Below are 20995 nucleotides of genomic sequence, written 5' to 3' on the forward strand. Positions count from 1 at the left end.
AGGGACGTTTTTAATTTAACACTGACTGAGGCTGCTACCTGGTGCCAACTTTTTGGACATCTGTTACTGACAACTAATTATGCCCAATTAAATCCATAGAGTTGGTCATTGGAAAATAATGAGGCTTCTCTATTGGCTGTCAGTTGTAGAATGGAAAACCAATTGATTGCTGAAAATGACCTTTAAAGTCAGCAGAGTAAACTAGCTGATGGTGAAGAGTTATTACGGTACTTGTTCTTTTGTGGCAAAAGAGACACAGTGAAGTTAAAAAATAAATAGGAAAAATTAAAATATAATGGTAATAAGGGTGACAGAAATGTAAAAGTAGTTTTTGTTTCCAGATTTACTCAAATAAAAAAGTAAAAAGTATCATTTCCAAAAATGATTCTGAAAAGTACAATTTTTCCAACAGTTTACTTAAGTACACTTAATGGAGTAATATAAAAGGTTGTTACCCGCCTATGCTTGCATGTTATTATGGTTTGCCCTTTGCTACCTAAACTGGTTGTTTTGTAGTTTCAGTTTATGCATAATGAATATATTTTCCTGGGCTGCACAATTTACTTAACGTTTAAATTTGTGTTACTGTACTTTGCCTGCTTGCACTGTTATCTTCACAACTCTTCCGCACTCTGCATTGCTTTGGACTGTTGAACCCAAGTATTTAAGTTTGTCTACTTTCACCACCTCTGCTCCTTGCAGCCGCACACTTCCACCACCTTCCCTCTAATTCACGCACATGTACTCCGTCTTACTCCTACAGACTTTCACTCCCCTTCTCTCCAGTGTGTACCTCCACCTCTCGGGGTCGTCTCAACCTGCTGTCTGCTCTCACTACAGATCACAATGTCATCCATGAACATCACAGTCTATGGAGACTCCTGTCTGACCTCATCTGTCAACCTGTCCATTACCATTACTAACAGGAAAGGGCTCAGAACTGATCCTTGATGTAATCTCACTCTCACCTTGAACCAGGCTGTCATTCCGTCTGCACACCTCACTGTAGTCACACTGTCCTCATACATATCTTGCACTACCCTGACATACTATATGTAAGTCTGGAATAGCAGAAAAGTATCATACCTCCACTCTTGGCACCCTGTCATATGCTTTCTCTAAGTCCACAAACATGCAATGCAATTCCTTCTGACCTTCTCTGTACTTCTCCATCAACACTCTTAAATCAAACATCACATCTGTGGTACTTTTTCCTGGCTTGAAACCATATTGCTGCTCACAGATCGCCACCTCTCCTCTCAGCCTAGCATCTATCACTCTATCCCGTATCGTCATGGTGAGGCTGATCAACTTTATACCCTGCAGTTACTGCAGCTCTGCACACCTCCCTTATTTCTGAAAATTGGTATTAACATACAGCTTCTCCACTCTTCAGGCATCCTCTCGCCTTTTAAAGATTTTGTTTAAACAATCTAGTTAGAAACTCTACTGCCATTTAACCTAAACATCCATGCCAGCACTGGTATATCGTCCGGGCCAACTGGTTAACCACATCCTTTCAGCTTCCCTCACTTCAGCCTTGTTGATCCCTAGTACTTTGTGGTTTACTATCTCCACTTCATCCAACCTGCAATCTCTCTCATTTTCTATATTCACAAGTTCTTCACAGTACTCTTTCCACACTCTCCCTGCTTGTCAGCAAATTTCAATCTGCATTTTTTATCACCCTGACCTGCAGCACATCCCTCTGATTGGCCATTTGGCACAAGTTCTTTTGTCCTTCCTTTGCGTCCAGCTTTTCATATATCTTAACACTAGCAAAATACCCGCGCTTTGCAGCGGAGAAGTACTGTGTTAAAGAGGTTGTGTAAACATATATATACATATACATATATACATATATATACATATCTACATATACACATATCTACATATACATATATATACATATATACATATTCGGTGACTAAGTGCGTTGTAACACGGGCTGTGATTGTTACATGGGAGGGAGACGACAAATCACAGCTTTCTAATTGGGCCTGTGATTGATGCTTTGACTGATGCCTAGATCCCACAGTATCTCCCCTTAGGAGAGGCGTTAGGCAAGTGTAATTGAATAGCAGCGCTGCAAGTTTAGTTTCTTTTCAATAAAGTCAGGCGTTAGGCAAGTGTCATTGAATAGCGGCACTGCAAGTTTAGTTTCTTTTCAATAAAGTCAGGCGTTAGGCAAGTGTAATTGAATAGCGACGCGTCATTGAATAGCGGCGCTGCAAGTTTAGTTTCTTTTCAATAAAGTCAGGCGTTAGGCAAGTGTAATTGAATAGCGGTGCGTCATTGAATAGCGGCGCTGCAAGTTTAGTTTCTTTTCAATAAAGTCGGGCGTTATCCAAGTGTCATTGAATAGCGGCACTGCAAGTTTAGTTTCTTTTCAATAAAGTCAGGCGTTAGGCAAGTGTCATTGAATAGCGGCACTGCAAGTTTAGTTTCTTTTCAATAAAGTCAGGCGTTAGGCAAGTGTCATTGAATAGCGGCACTGCAAGTTTAGTTTCTTTTCAATAAAGTCAGGCGTTAGGCAAGTGTCATTGAACAGTGGCGCTGCAAGTTTAGTTTCTTTTCAATAAAGTCAGGCGTTAGGCAAGTGTCATTGAATAGCGGCACTGCAAGTTTAGTTTCTTTTCAATAAAGTCAGGCGTTAGGCAAGTGTCATTGAATAGTGGCGCGTCATTGAATAGCGGCGCTGCAAGTTTAGTTTCTTTTCAATAAAGTCATGTGCGCTTTGCAGCGGCGAAGTTCTGCTTTTAAATTTTTATTAAGAAGAAAAGAAAACCTTTTTAAACTGAGGGAAAATATACCAATAACAATTTGTTAAGGATCTGTTTTTTTTGTGAAGCTGTCTTTACACAGCTTCTCTGCTGTTTTATAAACGAACGCCATATAAGTCCGTCCTTTCTGCTTGGTTCGCGGTTCTGTAGTGGTTTATTGTTCGTCTATTATGATTGTTTTTATAAACGAACGCCATATAAGGCCATCCTTTTTCCTTGCTTTGCCAAGGAAGCAGCCTTTTTATTTAATGCACGGGTTCTCCGTTGTTTCATTGTTCGTTTATTACGATTGTTATAGTTGTCTTTGTATACCACGTTGTCAGTTGAGCACTCCGGTTGGAATATGATCAAGCCGTGGAAGCTTACTGTTGAGAATGCAACGTATAGTTGTACAGGAGAAAAATGGCAATCTTTTGTAGGTCTATGAACTTAATTTATGCCTGTATGCGTCAGTCGCTTCATATTCTTTTCGTACCTTATCAATTGTGTAATGTGTTTTTTGAACAGGTTTGATTCATCGAAGTGATCACTCATGCTGTGTTCAGTCAGTCACTCGCTCGCTTCTTATTGTTTCGCTGCCTTCTCAATTGTGTAATGAATGTTTTCTTCAGTGCTCTTTGTGGCTGTTCCTTGTTTTCAGTTCACGTGATTACGTAGGAGGCGTGATGACGCGATACGCGACTCCTCCTCCCACGGCCATCGAGCTGCACTCCATTACAGTATATGGACAAAAAAGAGGTTCCAGTTATGACCATTACGTGTACAATTTCAAAATGAAACCTGCCTAACTTTTGTAAGTAAGCTGTAAGGAATGAACCTGCCAAATTTCAGCCTTCCACCTACACGGGAAGTTGGAGAATTAGTGATGAGTGAGTGAGTGAGTGAGTGAGGGCTTTGCCTTTTATTAGTATAGATACATCTTTTCCTTAGCTTCTGCCACCCCTCTCATCACCTTGTGACGCTTGTCTTTGTACACCTGACTGCTTTCTTTATCTCTCTGGCTATTCCAGTTCTTTTTCACTAAACTCATCCTCTTTATGCTTTTCTGTACTGCCTCATTCCACCAAGTCTCATTGTCTATTTTCTGATTTTTAATACAGCCTGCAGGTGGCAAAATTCTGTCTATAAATTGTATGTGGCTGAGATGGAATCAGAGATCAATATGGCTGTAGAAAATAACAAACCCCAGTGTGGGAGATTTTTGAATACAATATTGAAGGCATTAATTGTAAGCTCATTGTCATGGAGCAGGATATGTTGTGCGCTGTAGACATTTAGAGTAAAAAATCCTCAAACCTTAAAATTTCATCACAGATTGGCCTATTCTGGACAAGAAAAGGAAAAGCTGAAACATGCCAACAGTCAGTGCACATTTGTTCCGCACAAATGACATAGAAAATATTTTAAAAATTATAAAATTGTATAAAATTGTTCATATTCAGTATCTGGTTTTGATTATGCTTGTTTTTAGCAGAAAAAAACAAAACCAGATAGTAAACCATGTTATGTAGTAAACGTCCACTAACAAACTCGTTTCCAAACCCTCTAAGTGTACAGTTCTGTCTGATTGTGACACAAAACTCTTTAACCATACCATAATTACTTAAATTAAAACTGAAACTAATGTATATAAAAATAAAACAGAAATGTGTTTGTGAAATAAAAACTAAATTAAAACTAAAAATATACTGTATGATGAAGGAAAACTAAAACTAAACTCAATTCCAAGTAAGATCAGAAATAACATAGAAATAAAACTAATATAAAAAGGCAAAATTATAATAACCTTGGTATGGACATTTTGTTTCTCATCTGCATGTTTGATTTGGCATATGTTTTATGCAGGATGCCCCTCCTGATGCAAATATCCTCAGTTTACCTGATGCAAATATCCTCAGTTTACCCCAGCTTAGGACCGGCACTAAGACTGCACTGGCTTGTGGGACCACAGTGGCAGGTTTATTCTACATGATTTTAATTTAATTGAAAATATGTGTTAAAGAAGGATGACTTAGGGCTAGAGAAATTAGGCCAGTGTGGATCCTGACACTGTTGTAATACAGTATAGTTAAAGCACAAAAATCACATTCAGCTAAAACAAATAATAATTCATAATGATTGGTCTGTTTAAATAAATAATATGCATGACATTGTGCATTTCTGTATCTTGATTTGACTTATTATTTAAATAGTCAAAATCAGGGAGGAAAAAAGTTCATGAACCTTTACCTTTAGTAACTGGTGGAACATTCTGTAGAAATCGTAACCTCAAGCAAATGCTTCCAGTAGGTACCATACTGACTAGCATGTTGTAAGAACCATTTGCTAGTTATTTAAGTTATATTAAATGTTTGCCTATATATTAGTGCATAGTCTATGGGAGGTTCTTATAACCCACACAAGTTGAATCGAATTGGTATATTCTAACTAATTCTTGCCCCTCTGACTATAGATTATGCTCAGTTAGTGACCTGCCTTGCCGTGTTTAAGGCCTGGAGGTCACATGGTTTTAAACCATGCCTTACTTGCTCAGTAGTATGAAAGTTAACATGCTCTATTGAACGTGCAATGCCATATGTTTAGAGCGTACTGAAGATGAAGTAAAGCATCTTTAAGTGTAGAATCAACTGAGGTTTGAGAAGAAAAGCTAAGTTTATAGAAGAAACATTTTTTCTCAATTTTTTGCTTTTATTCTACGTTTGTAACAAACAACATTTTTTCTTTATTCGTGTGTGGACTGTTTGCTTTGAATTTTCACTAAATCTTTTAAAATGAACTTTTGGACTGACAGATTTCTTTCGGCATGCGTTTTAGCCATGCTTGATCCTGCCTTACTCACCTGCAGCTACACTAAAAGTTTAAAACCAGCCTAAGATTAAAAGCTTAAAACCTACCTGTTTAAGCCTGATGCCAGTCTGCGACAGAAGAAACAGCAAGGATTTGAAAGACTGGACAGGTACTTTAATCTTTGTCGTTTGATCAAGTTGAACATTTAAGAGAACTGCTAGTACTCCTTGTGTGACTGCATAAACTAATGTAAAGGAACTTAAATATCTTAAACGGACCCTTTCTTGGTTTATGATTGACACAACATCTCTACACAGAAACCTGAGTGGTCATCCCGTCGATTGTGATGCAACAGAGGACCACCAACTTCTTGATGACTGCAAGCAGTTCACAGTACCAGCGCAGCTGGGGTTAATCTCTGAATGCATGCTACTGGCCAACCCTTCAGAACCAGGTGTTGATCTTTAGTCGGAAATAAACGAAAAATACAAGCAGTTATCCATGCTTGATCCTGCCGTACTCACCCGCAGCTACATATGTCCTATAAGTTATTTTGGTCATTTAAACTTTAATATAGTTTCTGATCTTTTATATTTCAGAGTTGTCTTCCATGAGTGGTTGTTCTAGATTATGCCACAGCTTTTCAGTAGGAAAAAGGGCCATGACTCTTGACTAGCTAGTGTAAAATGCCAGTCATTCATTAATTTACTCATGTTTTTGAGGTAATCGTTATGCTTCAAGGCTAAACACGTTTTGAGCTTCATTTCACAGACAGATGCTCTATTATTGTCCTGTGTTTTTTCCAAACACAACTAGAAAGTCACTGATCCCTCAAAAATGACATGCCATCCAGGCAACTCAGCAAAGAATCCCCACACCATGATGTTGTTTTTGCTGTTCTTTACAGGTAGGATGAGGTTTTTGTTCTTGTACAAAACTGTACCTGTACCTGTACCAGAAAGTCCAAGTCTTATTTCATTTGTCCACAGAATATCCAGTAGTGTTGTGGCACATTCATATGATCTTTTGCAAATTGGAGATCAGCAGCAATTTTTTTTTTTTTTTTTAAGAATGCTATTACATGCCGGAGACTCCTGCACATTTTTAAGGCTGATTTATACTTGACATGTCATCACTGCTAGTGAGGGTCTTGTAGCAAAAATGTCAGACACCATGGCCAACCCCCATGAATAGCTGGCACACACTGGGCTTTTGCCACATGCTGAGCTTGGACTTTTTTATTACTTCGTTGTGCTATGTATCCAAAGTGGTCAATTTTGAAGAGAGGCTGGTTATGTGGGTGCCACAATGATGAATGAAGGGCTGAATTTGATGCAACAGATTATCAGAGACCAGTCTTTCACATGCAGTGTTCATCATGTACAGTAGGTCCTCCAATCACAAGAATATACTCATCCTTCTATTACCACTTTTGTGCACTCCACTTTCCATTTTTTTTCCTCTTAAAGCCAGTAATAACAAGCACAACTCTTCTTCCATCAACAGAGTCTCACTGTTGTGACATTGTTAGGTATGCAACATTGACTAAACACTGTCACCTACTGACTAGAAGAATATTAAATACGCTGATCGAACAGGCCACATTGAGTATTGTTTTGGTTGCTGACCATATGCACGCTTAAGTATAAATAATCTGTTTTTTCATGTGGTGGGTGCGGCAACACTCTGCATCAGTGCATGCTCCTAACCTTCACCTCCTCCTATAAATAAGCCTTTAGCTTTCTCTCTTGGATTCTTTGTTACTTCCTTGAGTGTTGTGCAGTAATTTTTACAGGATACCCACTCCTAGGGAGATGAGCAGCATCACTGGGTTTTTTCTCTTTACTTTGGAATGAAGGAGGCCCAGGTTTTATAGACCTTTTCAGTTTTATGAGCTTCTGTAGATCTCCTGATATCCTCTGAAATCTCCTTTGATTGGACCACATTGCACTTCATCTCATGTCTTTGAAGAAGAGAGGAACAAAATACACAATGAAGGAAGTTATGCCCTTATGGGGCATAAAATACAGTATGTTTCTTTTTCCTTTCTGTGCTATGCTCTAACGTACTTTGAATGAGGAGAATGAAATTGTGAATGCAGTTGTTAATCTCCCAGTATGACTTATCTGTACAGGGTGCTACATCACCAAAAATCCTGGACACAACAGCACAAACTCAAGTCCCAGGTTCAAATGAAAGGTTTATTACACTTAATTACCCTGACAAAGGCTACTTTTTTATAAGCACAAACACACTCCCCCACTCTTCCTAGGCAAACTTCGTCCACTTCCACCCTACTCTAGATTGCCTGGGTGAGGCATAGTAGTTCCTTTAATCTAAGACCCAGGAGTCTTCTGGTGCCAGGGCATTGCCCATAGGAAGCACTTCTGGGTCATGTGGAAGTCCAGCAAAGTAGGAGTTGCTAATCCCGGTGGCACCAACGGAACCCAACAGGAGTGCTCCATGAATCTGCAGCTCCCAGCATGCCTTGTGGGTATCCATGTGGATTTTCCAACCTAGGGATGCTTCTGTTTATAATACTGGGTGAGTGACATGTCTGAACAGGTTATGCCCCTGTCCCAGAGACGTACCCACATGTATATTGGCCTCTTTTGATTATCTTCTGTCAAGAGTGCCCTTCCCTTGTTCCTGCCCACTCACTACCCTGGTCTCCTGGCCAGGTAAGGAACTGGAATCCATCCTGCCAGGGATGCCAGCCCATGTATGCTGTCTATCACAGACTATACATTCTAAGTAATTGATTATCTACTAAAATACCACAGTTTTCATATTTCACAATGAGCTGGCATTTCTGCTGCATTTCATATTGTAGCATACTACTTCAATTTAGGTCATTTTGGACAATTGACTACTTTTACAAAAAAAGACTTTGCTTTAGCCTACAACAGCCTAATGAGAACTGGAACTGCGTTTTCTTTTTTGCCCATTGACACTTTATCAGGATAAGAATTTGATTAAGAACTTAAACCTGTAAAAGTGAATTATATTAACTGGGACTTCTAAAATTAGCCTATGCGGGTAAGTGTTCTATTCTAGGCTGATGTCTGATGTGCACCTGGCACTGCTGGGCTAATGTCCAGCTCTCTGTAAACTTGTAATGAAAAAGCCACTTCAGAAAAATTGATGCATGAATGTTATTGTATTCCTTTAATCTGAGCAAAACAGGGTGTTGCATCTTGAATTGCACTTTCTAAGGGATTTAAGGTATTGACTTTAATTGCATGCTGTAAGAGTCTGAAGGAAATTCCGGAAAACACTATTGTTACTTGTTTGCTCTTTCTCACCTGATGACAGATTTATTCCCTCCAGCAACATTTGCCTTGTGTATCTTTTGTGTATCACTCAAACCTTGTAAAAAGTTTGCGCCTCCTAACTCAAGTTTTAGGTCATTGCTTACATTGGTTCCCTGTAAAATGAAGCTGTACTATTGTTGTCTTTTACCAGTATGGCTAATTCATTGCGTATACAAGTTACGCATTCACTTTTACAGGAACTTTTATTATTTGTAGGAGTATTATGCTTTATTCTGCTTATAAAGTGATAAAATAAATAAAATATATTAATAAAAAAAAATAAAGCTGTTAAAAATGAGACACAGCAGGTTTTGTTGTTTAAGGCAGAGATTAAAAATTAAGTATCCAGAAAAATCCACAAAATCAAGAACTTGAAATTATTATACCAAGCAATATCGAGGTACCTTGCTTAGGGTGGTGTTTATTGTTGAAAAACATTACATTATTGTTTGTATTATTGTAATACAAGGATTCAAATTTCATTGTTTGTTGTTCTTATTATATTTTACTTGAGGGGAGATTAATTTTAATAAAAAAGCATGTTTACCACCTTGATACTACTCAGACTATGAAGTTACCTCCTCCTGATTCATCAACAAAATATTTATTGCATGTGTAAATACAATTCTTGCCAGCAGAGGTCAGTATGTAAAAACATTTTTCCAGTGCACATTTGATGTTTTGTTTCATTTTTTACAAAGCTGCTAAATTCAGTACATAGCAACAATTAAAGTGCATTCCTCTTCTGTGTTCTTTTTAAAATGTTGGTTTAGTCATTAAATAGTTGTTTTGTTTGTTCATTTCAGCTTTCTAGCAACTGTTTATGGTGGTAGCCCCCCATCCCCCCCATGAATACCTTAGCCATACTTCTAAGTTCCTGTCTAAAAGCAATAAGAAGAATTTGCAAGTTGAGGCTTTGCATGACCACATCTGGAAATGTAATTTAACAGTTGAATTCATGGTTTAGACCTGCAAATTTTAAATATTTTTATTCTGGCGTGCAGCATAACCCTCTCACAGAACACAAGTTTCACTGAAGCAAATGGGGTAACTTCAATTTAAAAATATTTCTCATGTGAACAAACATTGCAGCAAGGTCACTGTTCTAACAGTATTCAAAATGTATTTAAAGTTCCTTAAATAACTAATTTGAAATTCTAAGGACATGATTCTTGTGCATTTCCATTTCCTTTAACTACATTCAATCTACTGTAAAAGACATAATTTGATCTCTCATTGTCGACCAAAGGGGGAAAATGGGTGTAGCCTTGAAAATTACAAAGGAATGTGGTTATTACAAGAAAAGCTGCACTGATATTGCATACATGCATGGAAATGTGAGTTTTAAGAGGTAGAATTGCACACCAGAACTGAAGGCTGTGCTGTCTTAGAGCCATGTTTCCTGGCTTCTGCTTTAGGATGGCAGCACACTACCTGATTTTAAGTCTGAGAGCTTGTCAAACTATGTGACTGCAGTTTCTGGGTCTCATTGATTTGAGGGTGTCAGATTACACAACTGAAACTCACTGCATTTTGACAGCCAATTAACATGTTGCCTGACAGCATATTAGTGTTATACTAGTGTTTAGAGGTATGGTGAGTTCAGGTGCACTATCTGCTTGTGTTTTTTTTTTCTATTTCCATTCTGTCTTAGTACAACAAACATAAGACATCTGATTGACAAACCCCTCCTCTTTTTGTATTGTCCAAAATACACACTTTCTTTCTTTCCTTGTAGCCACAAGATATGCATTGTACTTCAGGCTGAACATTTACTAGTTGTCAAGTCTTGCACACATACATAAATTCCTACCCTTACGATATAAGACATGAGAGTCACAGACTACTATGACCGAGCTGCTGTGGTTGTCGCACTACATTTACATTCACTGTACTTATTTGGTTAACACCTTTATGAAAGGTGATTTACAACATTTATGATACAATTGGTTACATTTCTTTTGGTTTTCCAATTGGAGCACAGGCAGGTCAAGTGATTTGGTCATGGTCACATACTGTCAGTGTTGGGATGTGAGCCCACAACCTCAGGATTTGAAGTCCAAAGCCTTTACCACTACGTCGTACTGCCTACATGACTGGTGGTCCTGGATGTCTTCCACAATTATCCAAGCTCACTAAGATTATGTAAATGAAGACAATGACTGAAGATTGCAGAAAAAGTTGTGACAAATGTTTCAGGGAAAGACCCGATTTTTATTTTATTAAGTGCACACTTTTGTGAATCAACTTAGGAGGTGATGGAAACTTTTGAAGAACAGTTTCAAGAATGTGCTGATTCTTGGTGTATGGAATATGTTCAGTGTGTTAATTATGTACATTTCCCTTTTCAAAAAATAATCCTTGTACAAAAATATATTTTAGTGTTTTGTTGTGTTTCAGTACTTATACACAAAAATCTGCTTTCCAGATTTGTTTGTAAGGTTGTTCTACAACAGTTATCTGGCTGTGTAATATAGAAATCACAGTAATTGATTCTGTTAGAACAAAATTAAAATTTGACTTGCATTTGTTTTTACGAGGTTTTTAATTGTGCCATTTTACTGCGGCATCTGCTTTCTTATCCCACACCAAAGGGTTCTATTGGCATGATTCTAAAGTCTTTTCCTTGGTACTTGGTTTCCATAAACGCATACATTATTCATTAATATATATTTCAGTGAAGCAACCTAAAATGGTAGCTCATTGCTTTTGTGTTTACTTTAGAAATTCTAGTGAGACTGACTTAACCTTACGAATCACTTTAAATAATTATTGCTGACTGCAGGCTTTCTATTAAAAATAACTTCTGTTGTATTAGCTATTGTTTCATGATAAATTTGCTGCTAAAGGTGATTATTGTACAGTAGATTAGTAAGTTCTGTTTTGACAGAGTTAAGGTAAGTGATAAATTCATTAGTGGTTTTTCCTTGTTTTTGCAGTATATGATTTGCCAGAACCATAGGTGGAGCCCATCCTAGCAGCACTGGGCACAATGCGGGGATCAACCATTATGTTGATATGCACATCTAAATTCATTCACGCTGGGCTAACTATAGCCATAGGTTTAACATTTTTAACTTGAAATCACCATGCTGATTTATGTAAAGGCTGGACCGCAATGAACTGTTCATAACAGGATTTCCTGTAGGAATGTGTTATTCTTTTAATTGTGGAAGCACCAGGTGTGTGATATGGTTATGTCCTTGTTATTTCTAAATTTAAGTTGTGGTATCTATGAAATTATGTCATATGTCAGTATATTCATGCTGCAAACAAATTTACCACTCAAGAATATAAAATGTAACTACCTACCAGTTCATCATTTCTCTGAAATACTTTATGCAATTCCTTTAATAAATGACTTTCTATCATAAGGTTGTTTTAATTTGTGAGTTTTAATGAAAATCTTGCATAATTTGGGCCATTATTATGGTGCACATTAAAATGCCATTTTGCTTATAGTGGAAATCCTGGAATAATAAATACATGTGCTCATTCATACATTTTTTTTAATTTGTTTATATGTCCTTTTTATACTTTTTAAAATACTTTTAATAATTTCACCCATAATAATGTGTGCTTTTACAGTAAGTGATACCATGTGTTATCTGCATGTTATATTTTGTTTTCTGTGTAGAATATTGTGTGTATACTGAGTCCCACTGATGAACATATATCACATGTCAGAAACACAATGTAAATCATACCCCACATAACTATTTTATATAACACATGTGCTTTTATAATCTGCTATGGTCCTTGACGTTTTGCCTTTTGTATAGAATTAAAAACAGATGACAAATGCATTGCATTGTTAAACAAAAGGAGAAAGCATTTAATTTCTGAAACACTTGACACATTTTAAAGGAAAGCACAAACTTAAACACAGGCGAAAGCTTGTCTGTAGTTTGTTTCTTGCAAGACCTTGCTTTTGGTAGGTAGACTGTTGCCAAGAACTCAAGCCTCTGATTGGACGATGCATGGCTGATGAGCCAAGCTTCTAGAGTCCGCCCACACATCCTCTTGCAGATGCCTAGTCAGTGCAGAGATGTTAGGAACTGCTCTGCTCACACAGAATTAGCACTCGTCATTCAACTGAGGGACACAGCGACTGAGTCCTATTATAAAAGAACTCCTGATGATGCTGACCATCATAAAGGTAGTGAGATCACAAGCTGGAGAGAAAACAGGAAGCACCCAGAAAAGAAGCAGTTAGATTCAAACTGGGGTGAGGTTTTTTAAATTCTTTTTTAAAGAGTCATTGAATATTGCTTTTGACAGCAGAAACAATTGTAGTACAAAAGCAAAAAGAGTAAAAAGTTTGCTTTGTGTTGTATGGTTACTGTTTTGTTATGGTTGTTTAATGTGCTGGAATGAAAAAAGAAAGTTACCTTGGCATTTCCAGTTTATCACACAGATATTTCCATATACAAACACACATTTGTTAACAATCTTTTCCTAGTCTTAAAAAGTAATAGTTTTCAAATGTGTTCAGTTTTGTCTTTCCTTGTTATTCCTGAATATTTGAAGAACATGTGATGTACACCGCAATCTTTGTTTTATATAGTTCCATTTGCCGTAAGCAGTCCTTTAGAACACTTTAATTTAGCAAAAACAGTATTGTAAACAAATGAAAAACTCTTAAATGTTCTAGTTACTGCCTGAAAAGATACCTAATTCAATTTGGTGCTCCTTTATTTGTTTCTGCATGAGAGACTGTATGTTCCACTTGACCACTGGATTGTTGACTCATATTATTCTTTTACTTAATTGTTATGAGGCATAAATAAGTGCTAGTGCAGGATAACAACAAAAAAATGAGTGCACAATTATGTGCTGAAGCATTACTATTTTGTTTTGAACAGGGTGGTTCAAAAATGTAAGATATTCCAAGGTTAGAATATGCTAAAAATGTTTGAAATGATAGTTAGAAAAATCTAGGGTAAATATAAAATAGGCTTGGTACAACAAGGTAATAATACAAGTATATTTTTAGTTATCACAAGTATATCTTTCGTTATCATTTTGTGCTCTGTACTATAGCATGTTAGTTTTATAACTAAGATAATGTTCTCAAACTATAATATTTGGGACTGGCCCAATCAAAGTTACGACCTTAATCCAAATGAAATGCAGTGGCAGGACCTGAAATGAGCAGTTTATGCTGAAAAACCTACCAGCATTTCTAAATTTAAGGAGTTCTTTGAGGATGAGTGGGCTAAAACATCTTTACAGAAATGTGAATGACTGATACTGAGGTTTGGAAGCATTTGGTTGCTGTCATTACAGCCAAAAGTCGTGCAATTAGTTAAGCATTAAGGTAGCATTACTTCTTTACAAAGTGGCAGTTAATGTTGGATAAATTTATTCATTAGATAAATGCCAATTACCTGATATTAGAGTATGTCGGAAGACCTGAAAATGTTAAGTGTCAAAAAAAGGTTAATAAATAGACTAAAAGTAGACCTGTTATAATGACAGTGTTCTCAAAAAAGTGACCATTTCAAAAAATCAGCAATATATTGAAATTGTCATGACTTATCATATATGACTTAAATAATTTGCATAGTCCTAATTATTTAAATATGCTAAATTACATATTTTCTAAACTGCTTCTGTTTAACTGATAAGAGATATCTGTCTGTCCATCCATTTTCTGAATCCTGTTTGCCAGAACATGGTCCTAAGAAGATAGATCTTAATCTAGCAGTAGCAGGCTAAAGAAAACCTGAAAATGAACTATTGCTTCCTGAGGACACTTCCACACACTATCATCCATCCAGTGTATAAACACCAATGAGCCCAGACTATGAGAGGAAACTGGAATCCCCACAGGAAACCCATGAGAAAGCACCAGAATCATCCCTGCATATAATCAAACCATAGACCAAATACTACTGAAGTCAAGTGCTCTAATGAACCAGTCTGTTTTACATCTACAGTTTGTATGTATTTGCTTATTAATAAACATTGTGAACCACTGGGGGGCATTGCAGCACCCCAAGCCTCAGACACAACACCACAGACACAGTTCCAGATACCAGTAAATAGCATTATGTCATCACTGCGGATGCATCATTATTTTTATATTAAGTCTGCCTCTCTGTTTCAGTTGGTGAACATTTGCTTAAATGAGCTGGAGCCATATCAGTTAATCATGTTTTGATTTATGTGCTCATCTTATCAATGATCACTAAACTCACTGAGATTTTTTAATAAACAGTAAGCACAGTTGAAATGACTGTCATCTTAAAACATGACTTACTATAAATTTGTACTGTCTTTTATGGTGAGCAAACACAAAATTATTTAATGTGTTCTTTAATGCAGTAATTTTAGGATTTGTAGTGTTTTTATTTTATATGAGGACATAGTCTGCTTTAGCACGTATTTGTTAAAGCTTATATTACACCATATCATTTTTCTGTTAATTCCTCCACGTTATAGAAGACACTTCTTTTTTACCCCAATTCCTTCATCACAAGAATCAAATACTATTTTTACATCCTATTTAATTGAACTAGGAATTATGGGGAACCACAACCTATAATATCAGCACTGGCTAATGAATATTTAGTGTTGTCACTTGACCCATCATATAATAAATGTCTTTTTTCAATGCCAGAATCAAGCTGGGGTACATGGAGAAACCACGCAGGGAGTAACTGCAATCTACATAGATGTTTACTCAGCTTGTGTTTTAAGCTGAATCTCTTGAAGTTGTGAAGCTGGATCACCCTAGTACTTCTTTATCAACATAAAACATAATTCTACATTGGAGGACTACAGCGTTTTCTTTTGAAAAATAGTCAAATCTTTCAATTTCTCCTCTCTGAAACTTTTAACTTTTAAAGAGATGTTCCACTTACTTATCCCCTGTTGTTTGTAGTAATGGCTGAGAAAAAAAATTAATCGCATGTTTTCATGGAGAAATGAGATAACAAAGTTCCTGATATGCTGTAATAAACTTCAATGGGAACCAACACTGAACAAATAGCAAATGTTCCTGAAAAGTAGTCTCAGTTTACTCATTTATCATAATCCATATGTTACTGTAGATATCCAGTCATATGCTCACAACATCCCTAACACATTTTTGCTTAAATATTGTTAAACAAACCATTTGTAGAAAACCCTCTTATGGACACCTGAGAAGTGCATTCAGATGGGATCGTGTTTTTGTATTGAAGACCTGTCACACCCTATAATTCATTAGTCATTAAGCTACAATGCTGTATTTCTGGATTTTCCAATGGTAGTTTGTGAAACTGCACCATTGAATTGACCTTATATTTGTTGAAGCACCTTGAATATGCACAAATACAAGAAATTCTTTCCATCTGAAAAATGTTCCAATTGTTTTTAATTTTGATCCCTAATTGTACTATTCTCTCATACCACACTCTGCCATGTTGATGTGACATGAAGTTCCATGATAGCCATTAAATGAGCTATTACTTGGCAGGATTCCTGACCAATTCATTTGTGGGTTGAGGTGGTTCTTCAATTTAAAATATCACTCTTGTTTGAGCGCACTGCCCCAGCAGTTTACAAGATGATTTTAGCAAAAAGACATGGTTTTTAAGCCATTGTGAGTATACAGCTGTATATCTGTGAGAACAGTGCTACATAAATATAAAGAATTATTATTATCTGACATAAGGATTATGTGACACAAGTAAACGGATATTTTTAAGGGATGCTTTGATATTGTTTGTTGTTTTTTCACCATTGAAACCTAAAATGCTATGTTATATCTGTTTCCTAAAAAAAACATAAGATTAAAGGTTTTTCTCAGTCTTCACTACACACAAAACAGAGTAAGTAACAGGTTAAAAAATAAGCATTTTATTGAGTGTTCCTATAAGAATATTTTGGTTTCATCTTCTGTTTCAGGGTAATGAGAATACTGATTTTCACTAAAATAATGGCTTGCAGTTATTAGCATTTATCTCTTTTATGTGTTAGGTGGAACAAGAAAAGATTTTTGTCCAGTTAAAATTTGACTTAAATTTCAATGTGACAAAGGCATCAAGCTTGCACACTTTCATTAATTTTGCTATGACGATATGAGTTATTGTGTTAGGAAGTGGTTCACATCAGCTTTGAATAGATCCTAGCATCTACATAGCTACTTTATGATGAACTGTTCTAGTAGTGACTCTAGCAATTTAGAATGAGTACTGTATGTGGCTCACTGATGAGTGTTTTAAATTATACCACATTACACAGAGCTTTAAATCATAGGAGGAAAATGGGTTTCCTAAAATAAGCAGAAATTACAGACATGCACTTCTGAAATAGATTTAGTCTCATTTTTGATAGTGTTTTTAGCCTACTTAGACTATATCCACTGATAACTAACATTTAAGCCTGGGCATTTTAAGAGACAGTTTACGTGCTTATTTCTTCATGTGTACTTGTAAAAGGTTTTCAGAGCCACATCTTGCTTTAATTTTAAAATTTGTGCAAAAATATGGGGTTTTGAGACTACCTACTTATTCTTACTTGTGGGTTAGACTTTAATGGAGCTAAATCTGTTTAACTTTTCTTTCTTTCTTTCTTTCTTTCTTTCTTTCTTTCTTTCTTTCTTTCTTTCTTTCTTTCTTTCTTTCTTTCTTTCTTTCTTTCTTTCGGATTTCATATAATAACATAAGTAGGTGGCTTACTTTAGACCATTACTCATCTCATATGCTTAACTTGTGCCCTGATTTAAAGTACATGCGGAGAGTGGCCTTTGAAGGTTTTGAATTTTCAGATTGTGGATTTATTTTTTTTTATAAATTAAGCTTGTGCTTTTTATGTCATTAGCTTAGAATGCCAGTATAACAGAATACTTGTGCTGACAAGTGGCAGTAGATAGTTGGGTACATCATCCTAATTTGATTGGATCAAGCAAATAAATCTAATTTTCTTTATAAAGAAGCCAGATGTTCACATATCTAAGTCTACCAACCCCTGACTCCCACATATTAATAAGTCTTTATTTTAGGTAGAAATAAAAAATACCAGATGTTCATGCTAATTAAGGATATATTTTAAGAATTCAGACACTAAATGTGTTGGATCTAGGCCATTGCCGTTTAGATAGATAGATAGATACTTTATTAATCTCAAGGGGAAATTCACATACTTCAGCAGCAGGATACTGATAAAAAACAATATTAAATTAAAGAGTGATAAAAATGCAGGTAAAACAGACAATAACTTTGTATAATGTTAACGTTTACTCCCCTGGGTGGAATTGATGAGTCGCATAGTGTGGGGGAGGAACGATCTCCTCAATCTGTCAGGACTGCTGCTCCACTGTCTGGAGATGATATTGTTTAGTGGATACAGTCAGGGCCAGATTTATATGAAAAGAGGCCCTAGGCTATTCCACTTATGAGGCCCTTTCACCTTCCATTTTTAAGTTTGTAAATTACATGAGAGATAATAAAATTTTGCTAACAATTTGAATGTAGGCCCCTCTTGATCTTGAGGCCCTAGGCTGAAGCCTAGTTAGCCTATAGGAAAATCCGGCCCTGGATGCAGTGGATTCTCCATGATTGACAGGAGCCTGCTGAGCCCCCGTCACTCTGCCACAGATGTCAAACGGTCCAGCTCCATGCCTACAATACAGCCTGCCTTCCTCACCAGTTTGTCCAGGTGTGAGGCGTCCTTCTTCTTTATGCTGCCTCCCCAACACACCATTGTGTAGAAGAGGGCACTCACCACAACCGTCTGATAGAATATCTGCAGCATCTTATTGCAGATGTTGAAGGACGCCAGCCTTCTAAGGAAGTATAGTGGGCTCTGTCCTCTCTTGCACAGAGCATCAGTATTGGCAGTCCAGTCCAATTTATCATCCAGCTGCACTCCCAGGTATTTATAGGTCTGCACCCTCTGCACACAGTCACCTCTGATGATCACGGGGTCCAGGAGGGTCCTGGGTCTCCTAAAATCCACCACCAGCTCCTTGGTTTTGCTGGTGTTCAGGTGTAGGTGATTTGAGTTGCACTATTTAACAAAGTCCTTGATTAGGTTCCTATACTCCTCCTCCTGCCCACTCCTGATGCAGCCCACGATAGCAGTGTCATCAGTGAACTTTTGCATGTGGCAGGACTCTGAGGTATATTGGAAGTCCGATGTATATAGGCTGAACAGGACTGGAGAAAGTACAGTCCCCTGCAGCGCTACTGTGTTGCTGACCACAATGTCAGACCTGCAGTTCCTGAGACGCACATACTGAGGTCTGTCTGTAAGATAGTCCACGATCCATGCCACCAGGTATGAATCTACTTCCATCTCTGTCAGCTTGTCCCTAAGGAGCAGAGGTTGGATGGTGTTGAAGGCACTAGAGAAGTCCAGAAACATAATTCTTACAGCACCACTGCCTCTGTCCAAGTGGGAGGGGGATTGGTGTAACATATAGATGACGGCATCCTCCGCTCCCACCTTCTCCTGGTATGCGAACTGCAGAGGGTCAAGGGCGTGGTGGACCTGTGGCCTCAGGTGATGAAGCAGCAGCCGCTCCATGGTCTTCATCACATGTGACGTCAGAGCGACAGGCCGGAAGTCATTCAGCTTACTAGGACGTGATACCTTTGGGACTGGGGTGATGCAAGATGTTTTCCAAAGCCTTGGGACTCTCCCCTGTTCCAGGCTCAGGTTGAAGAGGACTCCCCAGCTCCAGCGCACAGGCCTTCAGCAGTCGTGGCGATACTCCATCTGGACCCTTCTTTGCTGACACGAAGTCTCCTCAGCTCTCTGCTTACCTGGGCTGCTGTAATTGTGGGTGGGGGGAAACTCCTATGCTCGTATCAGTAGAAGGATGGGTGGAGGGTGCAGTACTCCGAGGTGAGAGTGGGTTAGGGTGGTCAAACCTGTTAAAGAAGTTGTTCATCTGGTTTGCTCTCTCCACATCTCTCTCGATGGTGGCACCCCGCTTCGAGCTGCAGCCAGTGATGATCTTCATCCCATCCCACACTTCCTTCATGCTGTTATTCTGTAACTTTTGCTCCAGCTTTCTCCTGTACTGCTCCTTTTCCGCCCTGAGCTGGACTCGGAGTTCCTTCTGCACGCGCTTGAGCTCATGCTGATCACTGCCTTTAAAAGCTCTTTTCATCTGGTTCAAAAGGCCCTTGATGTCACTTGTAATCCATGGTTTGTTGTTAGCATAGTAGCGTACTGTTCTTACTGGAACTACAATGTCCGTACAGAAGTTGATGTAGTCAGTAGTGCAGTCAACAACCTCCTCAATGTTCTCACTATATGATCCCTGCAGGATATCCTAGTCCGTAGTTCCAAAGCAGTCTGTCAGAGCCTGCTCTGCCTCAGGGGACCACTTCCTGAATGAGCGTGTGGTTGTAGGTAGCTCCCTCACTCTTGGTTTGTAGTGAGGCTGAAGCAAAACCACGTTATGATCTGCTTTCCTAAGCGCAGGCAGCGGGGTGGCGCTGTATGCATCTTTAACGTTTACATACAGTAGTTCAATAGTTCTATTTCCCCGGGTGTTACAATCCACATACTGGGAGAAGGCAGGTAATGTTTTGTCCAGCGTCACATGGTTAAAGTCTCCAGCGATTGGCACAAGCGCCTCAGGGTGCTGCGTCTTTGTCACAATGTCACTTTATTTACATGTATAGATACATGGTACAACTGTTTACATTTGTATTTTTTTACAGTTGAAGCACAGGCAGGTGAATTGATTTACTTAGGGTCACACAGAGGTTCAGAGGTTGGAATTTGGAGCTTCAACATTGTAGTTGCTATATGTTTAATTTGGTGTACAGTAATCCCTCCTCGATCGTGGGGGTTGCGTTCCAGAACCCCCCGTGAAAGGTGAAAATCCGCAAAGTAGAAACCATATGTTTATATGGTTATTTTTATATTGTCATGCTTGGGTCACAGATTTGCACAGAAACACAGGAGGTTGTAGAGAGACAGGAACTTTATTCAAACACTGCAAACAAACATTTGTCTCTTTTTCAAAAGTTTAAACTGTGCTCCATAATAAGACAGAGATGACAGTTCCATCTCACAATTAAAAGAATGCAAACATATCTTCCTCTTCACAGGAGTGCGCGTTAGGAGCAGAGAATGTCAGAGAGAGAGAGAGATAAAAGCAAA

The 20995-nt window shown here is 37.9% G+C and overlaps 1 protein-coding gene across 4 annotated transcripts in view; it reads left to right on the forward strand.

Annotated features, from left to right (window-relative positions):
- LOC114647044 (paladin-like) overlaps nt 1-20995 on the forward strand; it is a 256380-nt gene that overhangs the window by 60492 nt on the left and 174893 nt on the right. Inside the window, exon 1 of one of the 4 annotated variants that reach the window (XM_028795526.2) lies at nt 12926-13112. The exons of the other annotated variants lie outside the window; for them this stretch is intronic. The gene's annotated coding sequence lies outside the window, so the exon portion shown is untranslated. Of the gene's footprint in view, nt 1-12925; nt 13113-20995 lie in introns of those variants that run through there. 4 annotated transcript variants of the gene reach the window in all.

Source organism: Erpetoichthys calabaricus, chromosome 2 (assembly GCF_900747795.2).
Source record: "Erpetoichthys calabaricus chromosome 2, fErpCal1.3, whole genome shotgun sequence".
Classification (NCBI taxonomy): Eukaryota; Metazoa; Chordata; class Cladistia; order Polypteriformes; family Polypteridae; genus Erpetoichthys; species Erpetoichthys calabaricus.